Genomic DNA, 16584 nt, shown 5'->3' on the forward strand with positions numbered 1-16584 from the left:
GGCTGCAAATCCTCTGCACGCATGGCATTTTGCTCCTGAAGGTTTGAAAAGAGCAATTTAAGATCTTTTCAGTGCAACTGAAACGCACTTTTGGGAACGAACCGATCTGATGAAACCCTGTGAATCTGTTGCTTTTTCATTTACAATTTTAGTCCTTGTTATTTTTTTTTAAATCCTAACTGTGGGTGACATATTTAGGATCTAATGATATCAAGAAGTTAAAATAGACATTAATATCCTCAGTATTGAAGGGAAAACAAAGATAGTGAAAGCCAAATGTAGACCCTCCCCCAATACTTCTGGAATACCATAAACATTCACTTCTTTAGATTAAAAACAAATATTATCATTCTAAGTTTAAAAATTAGCATTTTGCGTGCCTCCATTCAAAAGAACAGTTTTGTCAAGACTTTTGACAATTTTCCTGGCACTCTGAAAGAGATGAACTTTGCTAAGTGGATGCTTTGGTTCTTAGTAACTCTCAGTGATTTTATGACTATGTTGACCAGGGTTAGGAGTCAACTCCTAATTTACACACCTGAAACAAGCACCTATAGAGATATTCTCCAGTTTATTTCTGCCTCCAGGAAAAATAATTCTAAGTCACATGGGGGTAGTTCTGCCCCATCCATTGAACCACAAACGTTTAATTTGAAAAACAGAACAAATAAAATGGATGTTGGAAAAGTAGACCAATATCATTTCGGGGTGGGGTTTCTCATAAGGGCATTTAAAAATGAATTCTGACCAGAGTGATAGCACCCTTGTAGGACTTTTGTCTTGCACAAGGCCAACCCAGAAGGAACCCAGGTTGGATCCTGGCATCCCATATGGTCCCCTGAGCCTGCTAGGAACGATTTCTGAGCACGGAGCCACGAGTAACCCCTGAGTGCCACCGGTGTGGCTCAAAAACAAACAAATGAATCCTGTCTCTATCTACTGCTTCTATCTACTATTACCATTTCGGAAAAACAGAATAATGTGAAAATTGTCAGAAAAGCATAATCCCACTTTAAAAATTTCTCAAGAAAGACAGCGAGTCCTCTTGTGCCCACATACTTCTGTTTGTCACCTTTGACAGAAGATAAGGACATCCAGCATCCCATACCCAGAGACCAGGACTAGAGCATAGAGCTCTGGTCTGCAATAAAGAGCAAAACAATCTGTGTGACAAAATCCAAACTTCTATCGAAAAGCTTTTCAACTTGAAAGTCGAGAAGAAGTAGAAGAAATTAGTACTCCTACCTCCACTAAAAAGGCTTCTCATGATTTAGGGCATTTTTCTCCTCACACATCCCTAGAAAGAACAGCACTAAACATTATAAAGCTCACTTCAAAATAGAAAAAGCAGGTTCCAAACTGCAATTATCTGGCATACTAATCATTTTAGTGTCCAGCGGATAGCAGAGATTTTTCTGAAGTAATGACCTTTCAAGGCAACTGTCTTGAACAGAGCTTCAACAATATCTGTGGGACTATTTTTCTCCTGCGAGCCATCATAGAGCCTGTGTAGTGAGTGGGATACTGGTGACAATGAAGCACCAGCTTCCTTCACGGACACCAGTGGTGGCTTTAAGTGCACAAATGGGAAGACAGAAACACCAATGCAGCATGTAGAGTATTTCCACTACACAAAATTGGTGCAATATCTTTAAGAGCATAAATAATTGCTTAGAAACAAGGTTAATGGCTTAAGAATATATTTTTAAGTTTTTACAGTTAGGAAAACTGGGAGTTTCAATACAAGTTAAATATGTACTTCACAACATTAGTGTTTGGAACAAGTTTTCAATAAACTTCAGTCAATGCAATCCTTAACATTAGGATTATTTATTTCAACATATCTTAGGTGAGTCACACAAAGAATTTAATATCAAAAACAAACAAACAGGGCCAGGGGATAGCATAGCAGTAGGGCATTTGCCTTGCATACTTAGCTACCCTGGAATGAACCCAGGTTTGATCCCTGACACCCCATATGGTCCCCTGAGCCTGCCAGGAGAGCAATTTCTGAGCACAGAGTCAAGAATAACCCCTGAATGTGGCCCCCAAATAAAACCAAAAAACAAGCAAACATAAAGCATCAAAACAGAGGCCAAAAGATAGTACAGCAAGTAACGCACTTAAGTTGCATCCAGCTGACATGGGTTCAATCCCAGGCACCTCAAATAATTACCCCAAGGCTGCCAAAGTGATGCCTGACCAACCAGGAATAAGTCCTGTACAATGCTGGATATAACACAAAGAAAACAAAACAAATAATAAAAGAAAAAAACTACATGACCCTCCAACCTAAAATACTTAAAATGTCCAAGATGAGCTAATGGAAAGTAAGTCACACGTCAGAATTGTTTCATAATAAACAGAAAGTCTGCGTAGGTCTCCAGTTGTGAGACTTGTGATATTAGAGGGTTTTTTTTTTTAAAAAAAAAAAAAGCTAAGAATTAAATTAATGGCTGTTTCAAACCATAACTAGTCTTGTGCCAAATAAAAGTCCTAAGACAATTTGACAAAAATGTTGTTATTATATGAACGAACTTGAACTATTTGTGCAAACTAAGCCGATCCTAAGCGACTTACTCAGAGACGAATTACACAATCCAAACCCCCGATTGTAACAACAACCACGCCACACAATACAACTGCACAACAGTCCTCTTTATCAATAATTTCCCTAAATGTTAATGGACTAAACTCTCCAATTAAAAGACACATAGTAGAGAACTGGGTTAGGAAAAATAAACCGGACTTCTGCTGTCTGCAAGAAACACACCTACAGTTACAGGATAAGCACAGGCTAAGAATTAAAGGATGGAAAGTAATTATTCAGGCCAATGGAAAACAAAAAAGAGCAGGGACAGCCATTCTTATATCAGACCAAATTGTATTCAACCTCAAGAAAGTGATCAGAGACAAAGAGGGGCACTACTTACTGATCAGGGGAACATTAGATCAAGAAGTGCTAACCCTGGTCAATATCTATGCACCTAATGTAAAATCACCAAAATATGTGAGGCAACTACTGACAAACCTGGAAAAACACATGAAGGAAATTGTGATAATAGTAGGGGACCTCAATACTCCACTATCACCACTGGACAGATCCTCCAAACAGAAAAATAGTAAAGAAATAAGAGCTCTAAATGAAAAATTAGAAGAATTAGGGCTAATAGACTTATATAGAGCCCTCCATCCCCAGAAAGCAGAATACACATTCTTCTCAAACCCACATGGAACCTTCTCCAGAATAGATCATGTCTTAGGATACAAAGCCAACCTATATAAGACCACAAAGGTAAGGATCATTAGAAGTACCCTTTCAGATCACTATGCAACAGAGCTTATAGTTGATGTCAAGAAGAAGCAATGGAGGAAAACTAATACCTGGAGATTGAATAACATACTGCTTAACAACAGCTGGATCAAAGAACAACTCAAGGAGGAAATAAAAAGATTCCTTGAGACGAATGACAATGAAGAGACAACATGTCAGAATTTATGGGATACAGCAAAAGCAGTACTTAGGGGGAAACTCATAGCATTACAGGCCTATGTTAAGAAACAGGAAAATAACAAAACCAACAGTTTAAAAGATCACCTCAAAGAATTGGAACAACAGCAACAGAGAAATCCAACCACAACCAGAAGGCAAGAAATCATAAAAACCAGAGCAGAAATAAACAACATAGAGACTAAGAAAACAATACAAAAAATCAATGAGACCAGGAGTTGGTTTTTCGAAAAAATAAATAAGATAGACAAACCATTGGCAAAACTTACCAAAAAAAAAGAGGGGAAACACCCAAATCACTAGGATCACGAATGAAAGGGGAGAGATTACAACAGAACCCCAAGAAATACAACATATCATGAGATCATATTATGAACAACTATATTCAACTAGGCTAGAGAACCTACGAGAAATCGACAGATTCTTGGACAAACACCCTCTTCCAAGACTGGAAAAGGAAGACCTAGAAACTCTAAACAGTCCAATCACTTCAGAGGAAATTGAAGACGTAATTAAAAGACTCCCTAAGAACAAATGCCCAGGCCCAGATGGATTTACAGGTGAATTCTATCAAACATTTCAAGAAGACTTATTACCACTGTTCCATAGGCTTTTCAAAACCATAGAAAAAACAGGAATCCTTCCCAACTCCTTTTATGAGGCTAATATCACACTCATTCCTAAAGAAGGCAAAGACACCACCAAAAAAGAAAATTACAGACCAATCTCACTAATGAACATTGATGCAAAGATACTTAACAAAATCTTAGCAAACCGAATCCAACACCTCATCAAAAAGATCATACATCACGATCAAGTGGGATTCATACCAGGAATGCAAGGTTGGTTCAACATACGCAAATCAATAAACATTATACACCACATCAACAACATGAAGGACAAAAACCACATGATCATATCAATCGATGCAGAGAAGGCGTTTGACAAAATCCAACATCCGTTCATGTTAAAGACACTCAGCAAAATAGGGTTAGAAGGCACCTTCCTTAAGATAGTTACAGCTATTTATGAAAAGCCTACAGCCAACATTATACTTAATGGCGAGAAGCTAGAAGCATTCCCACTAAGGTCAGGAACTAGGCAAGGCTGTCCACTCTCTCCACTCTTATTCAATATAACCTTAGAAGTCCTAGCAATAGCAATCCGACAAGAGAAGGGAATCAAAGGAATTCAAGTAGGGAAAGAGGAACACAAGCTAGCTCTATTTGCTGATGATATGATGATATACATCAAAAACCCTAAAGAATCCACAGAAAAACTCCTAGAAACAATCAACCAATACAGTAAAGTGGCTGGATACAAAGTCAATACACAAAAGACAGTAGCGTTTTTATATACAAACAATGAAGTTGAGGAGAGAGAGATTAAAAATACAATTCCATTTAAGATAGTATCAAAAAATATCAAATACCTAGGAATCAACCTTACAAGAGAAGTGAAAGATCTATACCAGGGAAACTTCAAAACACTTCAGAAAGAAATTGAAGACGATCTAAAGAAATGGAAGAACATCCCATCCTCATGGATAGGTAGAATTAACATAGTCAAAATGACTATTTTACCCAAACTGCTATATAGATTTAATGCAATCCCTATCCAAATCCAGACACAATTCTTTAAAGAAATAGAACAATCAATTATAAAATTCATTTGGAACCATAAAAGACCCAGGATAACTAAACACATTCTGAAAAATGAGAAGTTGGGAGGTATCTCCTTACCTAACTTGAAACTATACTATAAAGCCATAGTAATAAAAACAGCATGGTACTGGAACAGAGACAGGACCTCAGACCAGTGGATTAGAACAGAATTCCCAGACATAAACCCCCAGATATATAGCCAACTAAATTTGATAAAAGAGGCAAGAATATGAAATGGAACAAAGAAAGCCTATTCAACAAATGGTGTTGGTACAACTGGAAACTCATATGCACGAAAGTGAAAATCGACCCATATCTCACTCCTTATACAAAAGTCAACTCAAAATGGATCAAAGATCTGGAAATCAGACCTGAATCTATAAAGTTTATCGAGAATAAAATAGGCAGAACACTCGAAGACCTTTATATCAAAAGGGTCTTTGAGACCGGAGCACCAATGGCAAAAACGTTAGCATCAACTATAAACAAATGGGACTATATCAAACTAAAAAGCTTCTGCATGGCAAAAGAAACCCTACTTAATGCAAGAAGACAGCTAACAGAATGGGAAAAAATCTTTTCACTTGATATATCAGATAAAGGGCTGATATCTAGAACATACAAAGCGCTCAGAAACCTGAGCCCTTCAAAACCAAACGAAGCCATAAAAAAATGGGGAGACGAAATGAATAGACATTTCTCTGAGGAAGAGAGAAGGATGGCCAACAAACACATGAAAACATGCTCACCTTCGCTCATCATCAGGGAGATCCAAATCAAGACAACAATGAGATACCACCTCACACCAGTGAGGTTGGCTCACATCAAAAATAATGGGAACAACCTTTGTTGGAGAGGATGTGGTATGAAAGGAACTCTCATTCATTGCTGGTGGGAATGCCCCATGGTCCAACATCTATGGAGAAAAGTCTGGAGAGTGCTCAAAGAACTTAGAATTAAGCTGCCATTTGACCCAGCAATTGCTCTCCTAGGCATATATCCCCAAGATGGAAGGACATTCATTCCAAAATACATATGTACCCCACTATTTATTGCAGCACTCAGTATAATAGCCAAATCTTGGAACCAACCTCGATGTCCAACAACAGATGAATGGATCATTAAGATGTGGTACATATATACAATGGAATATTACATGGCAGTTAGAAATGATACAATCACAGACTTTGCAGCAACGTGGATGGACCTAGATCATGTTATGTTAAACGAAGTAAGTCAGAAGACAAAAGAAAAACACAGAATGGTAGCACTATTCTGAAACACCTAGAACACATAAAAAACAAAAAAAAATGACATTGAAGAAGCATAACTGCTAGAACCACAAAGAAAGACTTCATAAACTCCATTCCCTGATCTGCACAGCCACCAAGATCTTTAGAAACAGGACTGATTTTACCATCCAAGATAAAGTAGAAGTCTTCCACATACCACGAAAGCAGCAAGAGGAGAATAAATGATCTATTTTTTTGACGTCTTTATTTTGGTGTGGAGATTAAGGTTGATGTCTCCAATATTTTATTTTATTTTGTTTTGTCTTTTTCTTTCTTTTTTGCACTTGAGTATGATTTGATTTCAGAACCGAGATTATTGTGTGGTGCCTGTCTTTATTGTTGTGGTGCTTATCGGTTATTTAATTCGATATTTTTTTTGTGTGTATTGTTGTGGTATTTTAATTATTTTTTTCACATCCTCTCTCAAACTGAGGTTGGAAGCCTCTAGACAGGACTCTGCCTATTTTCAGCATATTTGATTTTTGATTGAGAAGAGGACATATTAGGTGATGGGTATTCCCCTGATTCAATGTGAATATGTATCCAAAATACTACAGTGAAAGATATGTAAGCCATTATGAAAAAAAAAAATTGTGTTTTTAATCAGAAATTTTCTTTGACTTACATGTATTATTATTATATCAATTATATTATATGTTATGTTATGTCACTATATTATGTTATATTAGTTTACCTCATTATGTTAATCAATTTTGTCCTTTAAATGAATTTTTACTTTAAAAAAAAAAAACAAAAAAAAAACAACTTTAGTTTGCTCTGAAGAAAAAAAAATAAAATAAATAAAAGATAAGATAAGGCCTCCCAAATCTTACCACAGGCTGTGTTCTTTACACTGACTGTATAGAAAGAGGAGGTACAGTAAAGGCACCCCATATACACCTCAACACAGGCCCCTTGCCGGGTATGTATTGTGAATTGGAGGACAAAAAAAAATGTTGTTATTATAAGATAAATAAAAATAATCAAGAAGCAATTAAGCTTAATAGAATGAAAATAAAAACCATAGGGTAAAGAAATGTTTTCTTATAATTTCTTCTAAACACAAAAACGTTTTTCAAAGCAAACAAGCAATAACAAAGTTAAACTTCATAGTAATAACTTTACAAAATGGAAACAATCCCTTTTTATTTATTTATTTATTTTTTTTTTGTTACGGCCACTCTTCTATTATAATGTAAACTAGCTCAAAGGCTAGATTGGCCCTGTGTCACTTCTTTAAAAACTAAAATGTCCTTTTTCAGGCAAAACCACCCAACTTGAACTGCTAGCCCTGCCCCCACTTAGAGGGGGAAATAAGGGAGGCACCAAGACCAAACTGATGCAAGACTACTAAGTAGTAGGTCAAATACAGAGGGGATCACATATTCTAGCCACCCTGGGAAGGGGAAATGGGAGGTAGGACAAAAACGGAGGTGTAGGGAGGACAATTTAGGGATGGGAATCCCCCCTGATTTTATGTAAATATGTACCTAGAATATTATTGTCAACAATATGTAAGCCACTATGATCAAAATAAAAATTATATAAAAAAAAACTAAAATGTCCAATTATGGTAGAATGGGAATGTCAGCTGTTTGTTAAAAATCAAAATTTCTCAGAGCTGGAAGACCCATTAGAAACTCATTCAGAGGGTCAGAGTAAAAATACCGTATTTCTCACTGTATAAGACAACATAAATTTTAGATGCTCTTTTTCCCTGCACTCAGACTGCAGCTCCAGGTGGTATTCGCTCCATAAGATGTACTTTGGAGGGGGGGTGTTGAGTCTTAAGGTATAAAAAATATGGTATATAGCTGGTAGAGCATTTGCCTTGCATGCAGCCAACACGAGTTTTATTCCCAGCATCCCACACTGTCCCCTGAGCACTGCAAGGATTTATCCCTGAGTACAGAGCAAAGAGTGAGCCCAAATACTGCCGAGTATGGCCCCACAAAACTAAACCAAAGAAAAACAAAAAAAAAATAAAGTCATGAGACCAAAGAGATAGTACAGCGGTAGGGCGTTTGCCTTGCATACAGCTAATCCAGGACAGACAGTGGTTCAAATCCTGGCATCCCATGTGGCCCCCTGTGCCTGCCAGGGACGATTTCTGAGCCCAGAGCCAGGAGTAACCCCTGACTGCATTCGGTGTGACCCCCCAAATAATAATAATAATAATAATAATAATAATAATAATAATATAAAATAAAAAACTCATTCAGACAGTGTTTTAATCTAAAAATGAGAGGAGGGGAATGTTTCTATGCTGGGATTATACCTCTATGGTTCAATTACACGATGCTGCTTTTTCTCCTTTGTGGTTTTAGCCTGTTGTCTGGCTCAAATATGAACTTCCCCAGGTCTGGAGAGAGAGAGTGCACTTTAAATGCAGCTACCTGGATTCTGTGCTTAGAACCCCATATAACCCTGTCCCCATCCTATCAGGAATAATCACAGAGACAAGAATGATCCCTGAGCACCAGTGAGTGTGCTTCCCAACCCCTGCCTTCCATCCGTCTCCCCACTATCCCCAACGTTCTGGATGCTAGAACAAGCTCCATATGCCAACTGAAAGTACACACACTGTATTGTTTGTGTGTATTTTGGGGCTCATTTTTGGAGGGCATCTACACCTTCTGTCTATTCTAATTGGGGCTGATGACTCAGAAAAGTGTAAGTACCACAGCATTTGACGGTTTCACGCTGTTACTTAGAACCCGTCAGAGTAAGTTAAAATTCAAACTTTCCATGTCTTCATCAGGAGCTCTGAAAAACTATCAAGTTGTGCAAGATCAGTACATAATAAGCCTATCTTTCTGATGACTATGAATAGTTGAAAAACCTAGAAACAAGTTCATATGACTGTCTTTTTAGAAAAATGTATCAAGTCCTCATGCATGATTAAAAATAGCAAACAGGTAATGTCTAGGACCAGAGCAAATAATTTAATAGGTGTTTATCTTACATTCAACACCTAATAATGAGGCTGGTGTTTTTATAGCCTATTCACATGATATTTCTGGAACCCAGGTCCCCTCTATCTTAGGGTTCTCCCATCTTCTAGACTATTAGAGTTCATTATTTATTTCCAGTTTCTAAATAAGTCGAATTGACTGGGTAGGAGGTTGCTAACAGTTTTGAATTTCTACCATATTAGACTGACTAATTCTAAAGTCTTGTGGCTCCCATGTTGGGACACAAGTGGTGGTGGTGGTGCTTCTAAACAAGAAGTCTACACTTACGAATAGGATTGCATTTGTTCAGTCACTCATTCTCTGCCACAGTCAAAATTAGCATTTTAAGGATTGTGATTTTTTTTTAGATAAATTGTGTCTCACTGAGGCTTTCAGATTGTCCATGGGGTCAGCATACTTGTCACCTACCTGAGTGAAATGCTATCTTTGGTTGGCATTTTTTTGGTTGGCATTTTTTTAATGACAAGCATTCTCAGTCTTCAAAGCTGAGTAAAAATAAAAGAAGAAAATGAGCAGCATTATAAAACTTAATAGCTCATTGTGACAACTTGTCACCAAAGTTATGTCTTTTGTTCTCAATTTATGAGTAGGTTGGCCTTCGCTATCCTTAAACTATTTTCTCCAAGTGATCAGAACACACTATACCAAGAATACAGCATTTCATGCATAAAATCTCAGGTAGTTTCTTGAATTACCTTTCTTGGCTGCTACATAAATTCTAGAATCTAATGAGTTCATCTGGATGGATACTAGTCTTCAATAATAATTATATTTATTATTCATATATACTTATATAGTATATATTGTATATTGTTATATAGCCATTGATTATATCATATGTTATATATATACTATTGTTATGTTATATATAGCATATTTATATTATTATTAAATATTAGGAAGAATAATGTTCATACATACTTCCTTCAGTAGATTAAAATAATAGTGTAAAACTCTAAACTTCCTGGGGTCACAGATACTACAGGGTAGTATAGTAAATAAGGCACTTGCTAGCACACAGTTGACCTGTTGGCACCCCATATAGTATCCTAAGTTCCACCAGAAGTTCCCACAGAGCTAGAAGTAAGCCGTGAATACTGTCAGGGATAGTCAGTGAAAGGAAAAAATAACCACGACAAACTTCTATCCACAAGCGAATTACAACTTTTATTCGTCTTTCTCCTTTTCTTTTCTGATAATAACATATATTGCTATGTTCAATCACTCCAAAATTAGAAGTGTCAAAACACCACTCATTTATTATGCATGATAATTCATATAGGATGATAGAGTGAGATAAGTTTATTTCTAAAGACTGCTATCATAATGCATAAAGACTGCTATCATATCTCGAGTTGGTGGACCTGACCATCCTAATCCCTTTGAGGGTAGCTTTTTCATTCTTTGTCTCGTGTCTTGTCTGAAAATATGATCAAAAGACTTGGTTTGCTCATAAACTTGAGTGTGTGTGTGTGTGTGTGTGTGTGTGTGTGTGTTCTCCATGTGGTTCAGGCTTCTTCACAGCATGGCAATATCAGAATAATCCAATATCTTTAGATGTAAATAGTTAGAGTTGATGTTCCAGAAAATCAGCCAGAGACAGCATAGCCCTTTATTACATAACCCCAAAATCTCACAGACTTGTCATGTTTTATGGGGTGAAGCCATTTCAAGCCTGTTCAAATTCCAGGGAAGGGTGCCAAAGTATTTGTAGCCTTATTTTCAAACAGCCATTCTTCCAGAGCAAATAGAGAAAGTAGCATTAAAATAACAGTAAATAACAACAAAGGCTCAAACACCAACTCACCCCAATCTTAAAATATGGCAGATTCAAATAATTGAAATAATATTATGGAATATTTTCAGCAGTGAATAAAAATAGAAAAATAATTAAACTGACCAAAATATTTAGCCTTCTAGGTATTTTTTTCAGCATATAATTAAAAAAAAAGGAAGGGAGGAGTTTAACTAGTTCACCATCATGGTAAAAAGAAGTCTAGAGTGGCCAGAGATATAGTACAACAGATAGAGTGCTTGCCTTGCATTGAGCCAACCTAGGTTTAATTTCTGGCATCCTATATGGTCCCCCAAGCCCACCAGGAATGATTCCTAAGCACAGAGCCAGGACTATCCTCTAAGCACTGCTGGATGTGATGCCCAAACAAACAAACAAACTAATGAACAAAAATGGGGGTATGGAGCAATAGCAAAGTGGACAAGGCATTTGCAGTGCATATGGCCAAACTAGGTCTGATCCCTCACATCCCATATGGTCCCCAGGAGTGACCCTTGAGCACAGAGCCAGGAGTAACTCCTGAGCATCCCTGGATATGACTCAAAAAAAAAACAAAAGTACAAAAAAAAAAAAAGATAAATCTACAGCTTTTTTTTTGGGGGGGGGGTGTCACACCCGGCATCGCTCAGGGTTCCTCCTGGCTCTATGCTCAGAAATCGCTCCTGGCAGGCTCGGGGGACCATATGGGATGCCAAGATTCAAACCATTGTCCTTCTGCATGCAAGGCAAATGCCCTACTTCCATGCTATCTCTCCAGCCCAACATTTTAAGTATGAATTGAACATAGAAAGATGAAATCAAGTGCAGAGCTTAGTGGAGGCTGAACATTTAAAGACAAGAGAAGTGTGGAGAAATCGGCAAAGGTGACTAAATAGTTAATGAAGGAGAGAGAGCACCAGGAGGGTGACTTCTTGGAAATCAAGTAAAAGATGTGAGTTCTGAGTCAGGAACCAGCCATCTTGCCAATGATGCTAAGAAGCTTAGAAGAGATCCAGAGACTTGATCAACAGACTTCACAACATACAACTCAAGTAATCGTAGATTACCTAGTGTTGTGCTGGTATGTAAAATAAATTTACTCACCATATTTCCAGCCTTGGGTGAGCTGGTCTAAAGCAGGGTTCCAAGTAAATTAATAAACCAAGCCAGTCAAGAGAACATTATGGAGTCAGGTGGCTTCTCAACTCACCTCATAGTCTCTCTGGGCCCACCAAATCAACCTTCCTTTATTTAATCATTCAATTTCAACTGGGAGAAGGAGGATCAAGTGAAAGATAAAAAAAAATACCTCTCCAGGTATTGGACTTTAACAAGTCAAAGGGTCTGATGAAAAGAAAGAGGAAGTTGGGGAATGCCATTGCGCTGAGCAAAAGCAGTGTGTAAAATAACACTAGTGGATCATATTAGTGGAAGGGTGTGTTAAAAGAGTAAAGTGACTTGGCCTATTGAATTTGCACAAAATACTATGAAATTTCATTTATTAAAACTAATCTCAATTAGTACACCCATCTTCATAGCGAAATATCTCAATGGTCAAGCTGTGGAAGAAGCTAAAATGTTCAACATTTCAATGGTGTGGGGAAGAAATGCAAAGTAAATGACAATGGTCTTTCTGTCAGCTTCTGGATGAGAAACTAGATTTGATCTTGCCCAGCCAAACAATTATCAGAAAACAAATTTGTCAGTTCATTGGGAAAGAATGGGAACAAACTTGGAGTGGTCATCACTGTCTTTTATGCCCAATACAGAACCTTCATTTGTCCTGATATTCCCTATGGTTATACTTAGGTCATTATTGTTCTGTTTTGGTCTGTACAGTAAAAATTCCTTCTGAAAAAAACTCTCCTGTAATTACCATGTTTTTTCATACCATATGATGCACTTTCCCCACCCCAAAAGATGGGGGCAAATGTCTGTGTGTCTGATGGAGCCAATGCTGCCTGGAGCTGATGCCTGAGTACAGGAAAGGAGAGCATCTACTAACTACTGGACATCTATAATGGGAGGCACCTTTTATTATGCAGATGTACCACATAGGACCAGCAATCAGGTCACAGGCACTTTGACCATCATGTATAGAATTTCGTTTAAGACTATTTGATCACTGCTATGTCTTTTTATCTTACATTAACAAAAAAAGTATTTACAACAGCTTTCTTTTTAATTTTCTGATGTTAAAAACAAAAGAATTAGGTGAATGTGTTTTACCAGCTGTGGAAAGGCATATAGTAAATATATTTTGGTTGTTCTCAGCCGCCATCTCCTGACATCTTTTTTCCTCATCTAAAAACTAGGTGCGTCTTATAGAGCGAAAAATATGGTACGTCACTCAGCTTGCCCTACTAGTTCCTCCTTGCTTGGCTAGTCTTCTTACTCGCTTCCTTAGGTTTAAACATTTTATCCACATAACTAATCACTGGTTCTCAGAGTGATTTCTTTGGAATTAGTAATTATTCCACTCAACTGTTTAGAAATTTGATTTGCAGCTTCACAGATGAACATATAAAAGTGATCTATGTATATAGTGCAAGAAACTTTTACAACTTATTACACTGTGACTGAACTTTGAAATATTATCTTAATAAAATGAAACAGTGATCAAAAGACAAATACTTTATATGATCTCACCTTAGGTAGTTTGAAGAGTTAAATTCATATACACACAAAGGAGCATAATGAACACCACATACAAAAAACAGAAAAAAAAGTTGGGTTGTGTTTAATGGGCGCAAAATTTTGATTTAACAAGATGAAAAAGTTCTAGACCGGGAGGCCATTTCCAGGGCGGGATTCAGAACATAAAAACCTGCCAGCAGACTGCTGCAGAAGCTGGATTCCCTGCTTGGGACATCAGGCGGGGAAAAGACACGAATCTAAGCCTGCGCAGAGGGGCCCAACTGTGAGTGTGAACTGTAAATATCTGTCTACTGTCCTCTTGTGTGAAACTCTTGGGAGTGGGGCAAAAGAGGCTCCATCAGAGCACGGCCGCTCCGCTTCGCTACGCGGCCGTGCGCTCCTTCTAAGAAAAGAACACCATTGCAACAATAAGAAAAAATCACAATAAGAACTGTGCTATATCAGAGAAGCAAGCATTTCTCTCTGGACTGTCTTCTCTGTTGCATGCTCGGGCCTAAGATTTGACCCAGTGTGAGGCTTCATCCACGGAGGACTCCCCTCCCTTAGAGGCAAGTCAGCCCATCCAGAAAGGGAGGAGCCAGAGGAGTGTGCTGCCTACATCATATAGACAATGAATACCACCACAACACGTAGAAAAACCCACAATACAAGTGTGACAATGGGGAAACAACGCAGGCCAGCATCAGACATAGAGAATGAAGATGACAATTCTGAGGACCAGATAATGACTGAACAACTAATCAACCTCTCAGATAAGGACTTTAGACTAGCAATATGGAAGGTGCTCAACAGACTCCAAGAAACCATGGATCGAGTTGAACAGAACACTAATAAGAACCAAGAAAATATGAAGGCAGAAATGACAAAACCCCAAACTGAAATAACATGTCAACTAACAGGACTGAAAAAGTCAGTAAACGAAGTGAATGACAAAATGGATAAGCTCTGGGACAGGGTATCAGAAGCTGAGAATAGACTTGGTGCTGTGGAAGATGAGATACATAACAATTCCATACAGCAGGAGAGATTGGACAAAAAACTTAAAGCAAATGAGCAGACAACGGAAAAATTAGTCAAAGAATGGGAACAGATGAAAATAGAAGTCTATGATAAGATCACCAGAAACAACTTAAGAATCATTGGCGTCCCAGAGACCCAGGAAGAAAATTCCCAGGAAGAATCAATGGTCAAGAACATCATTAAAGAGAAACTTCCAGAGCTAAAGAATATAGGTGATCAAATCCTGCATGCTCGAAGAGTACCAACCAAAAGAGACCCCAGAAAAACCACCCCAAGACACATCCTAGTCACAATGACAAATCCCACAGATAGAGACAGAATTCTGAAAACAGCAAGATCAAAAGGGGAAATTACACTCAAGCAAGCATCCTTGAGATTTACAGCAGACCTGTCACCAGAAACACTCAATGCCAGAAAGCAGTGGTGGGATATTGTGACAAGACTGAATGAAATGAATGCTTCACCCAGAATACTATACCCAGCAAAACTCACTTTCCGGTTTGACGGAAGAATACATGGTTTCACTGACAAAAAGCAGCTCAGAAACTTTACAGACACAAAACCAGTCTTAAAAGAAAAACTGAAAGACCTAATTTAAGACAAGACTAACCAAAAGACACCAAATTTTGATATAAAGATGGCATTAAATCCCAGGACAATTCTTTCTCTCAACGTCAATGGTCTAAATGCACCAGTCAAGAGACACAGAGTGGCTAAATGGATCAAAAAACTCAATCCAACCTTCTGCTGCCTACAAGAAACACACCTGAATAGTCAGAACAAACATAGACTCAAAATAAAAGGCTGGAGAAAAATCATCCAAGCAAACAACACCCATAAAAAAGCTGGAGTGGCCATACTAATATCAGATAATGCAAACTTTATACTCAGGAAGGTTGTAAGGGACAAAGATGGACATTTTATATTAATCAAGGGGTATATAGAGCAGGAAGAATTCACTCTCCTAAACATATACGCACCAAATGAGGGGCCAGCAAAATATTTAATACAACTGTTGACAAATCTGAAAAATAATATCAATAACAACACAATAATTGTGGGGGACCTTAACACAGCTTTGTCAACACTGGATAGGTCAACCAGACTGAAACCCAACAAGAATATACTAGACCTGAGGAGAGAAATGGAAGAAAGAGGCCTAGTGGATATATATAGGACACTCCACCCCCAGAAACCTGGATACACATTCTTCTCCAATGTACATGGGACATTCTCCAGGATAGACTACATGCTGGCACATAAAACATATCTCCATAATATCAAGAGGATAGAAATTTTGCAGACTACCTTTGCTGACCACAAGGCTCTGAAATTATTTGTGAATTCCAAAGGGACTCAGAAGAAAAACATTAACACCTGGAAGTTAAACAGCCTCATACTCAATAACCAGTGAGTCCGAGATGAAATCAAGGAGGAAATCAAAAGGTTCCTGGAAACAAATGACAATAAAGACACAAACTATCAGAACTTATGGGACACAGCAAAAGCAGTACTGAGAGGAAAATTTATAGCTTTGCAAGCACACATCAGGAAGGAAGAAGGAGCTTACCTGAGTAGCTTAATGACACAGCTAATAGAACTAGAAAGTGCTCAACAAAAGGACCCAAAAATAGGAAGACAGAAGGAAATAACAAAGCTGAGAGCAGAAATCAATGAAGTGGAAACCCAA

At 37.8% G+C, this 16584-nt stretch overlaps 1 protein-coding gene and 1 non-coding gene across 4 annotated transcripts in view; one reads left to right on the top strand and one right to left on the bottom strand.

The window, feature by feature from the left end:
* ERC2 (ELKS/RAB6-interacting/CAST family member 2) overlaps positions 1–16584 on the bottom strand; it is a 1176444-nt gene that overhangs the window by 802222 nt on the left and 357638 nt on the right. The window lies entirely within an intron of this gene.
* Positions 7284–7416, top strand: LOC126014767 (small nucleolar RNA SNORA51). Its single transcript, XR_007497764.1, has one exon. It is a non-coding gene; the product is annotated as a small nucleolar RNA SNORA51 (small nucleolar RNA).

Source organism: Suncus etruscus, chromosome 7, assembly GCF_024139225.1.
Source record: "Suncus etruscus isolate mSunEtr1 chromosome 7, mSunEtr1.pri.cur, whole genome shotgun sequence".
NCBI lineage: Eukaryota > Metazoa > Chordata > Mammalia > Eulipotyphla > Soricidae > Suncus > Suncus etruscus.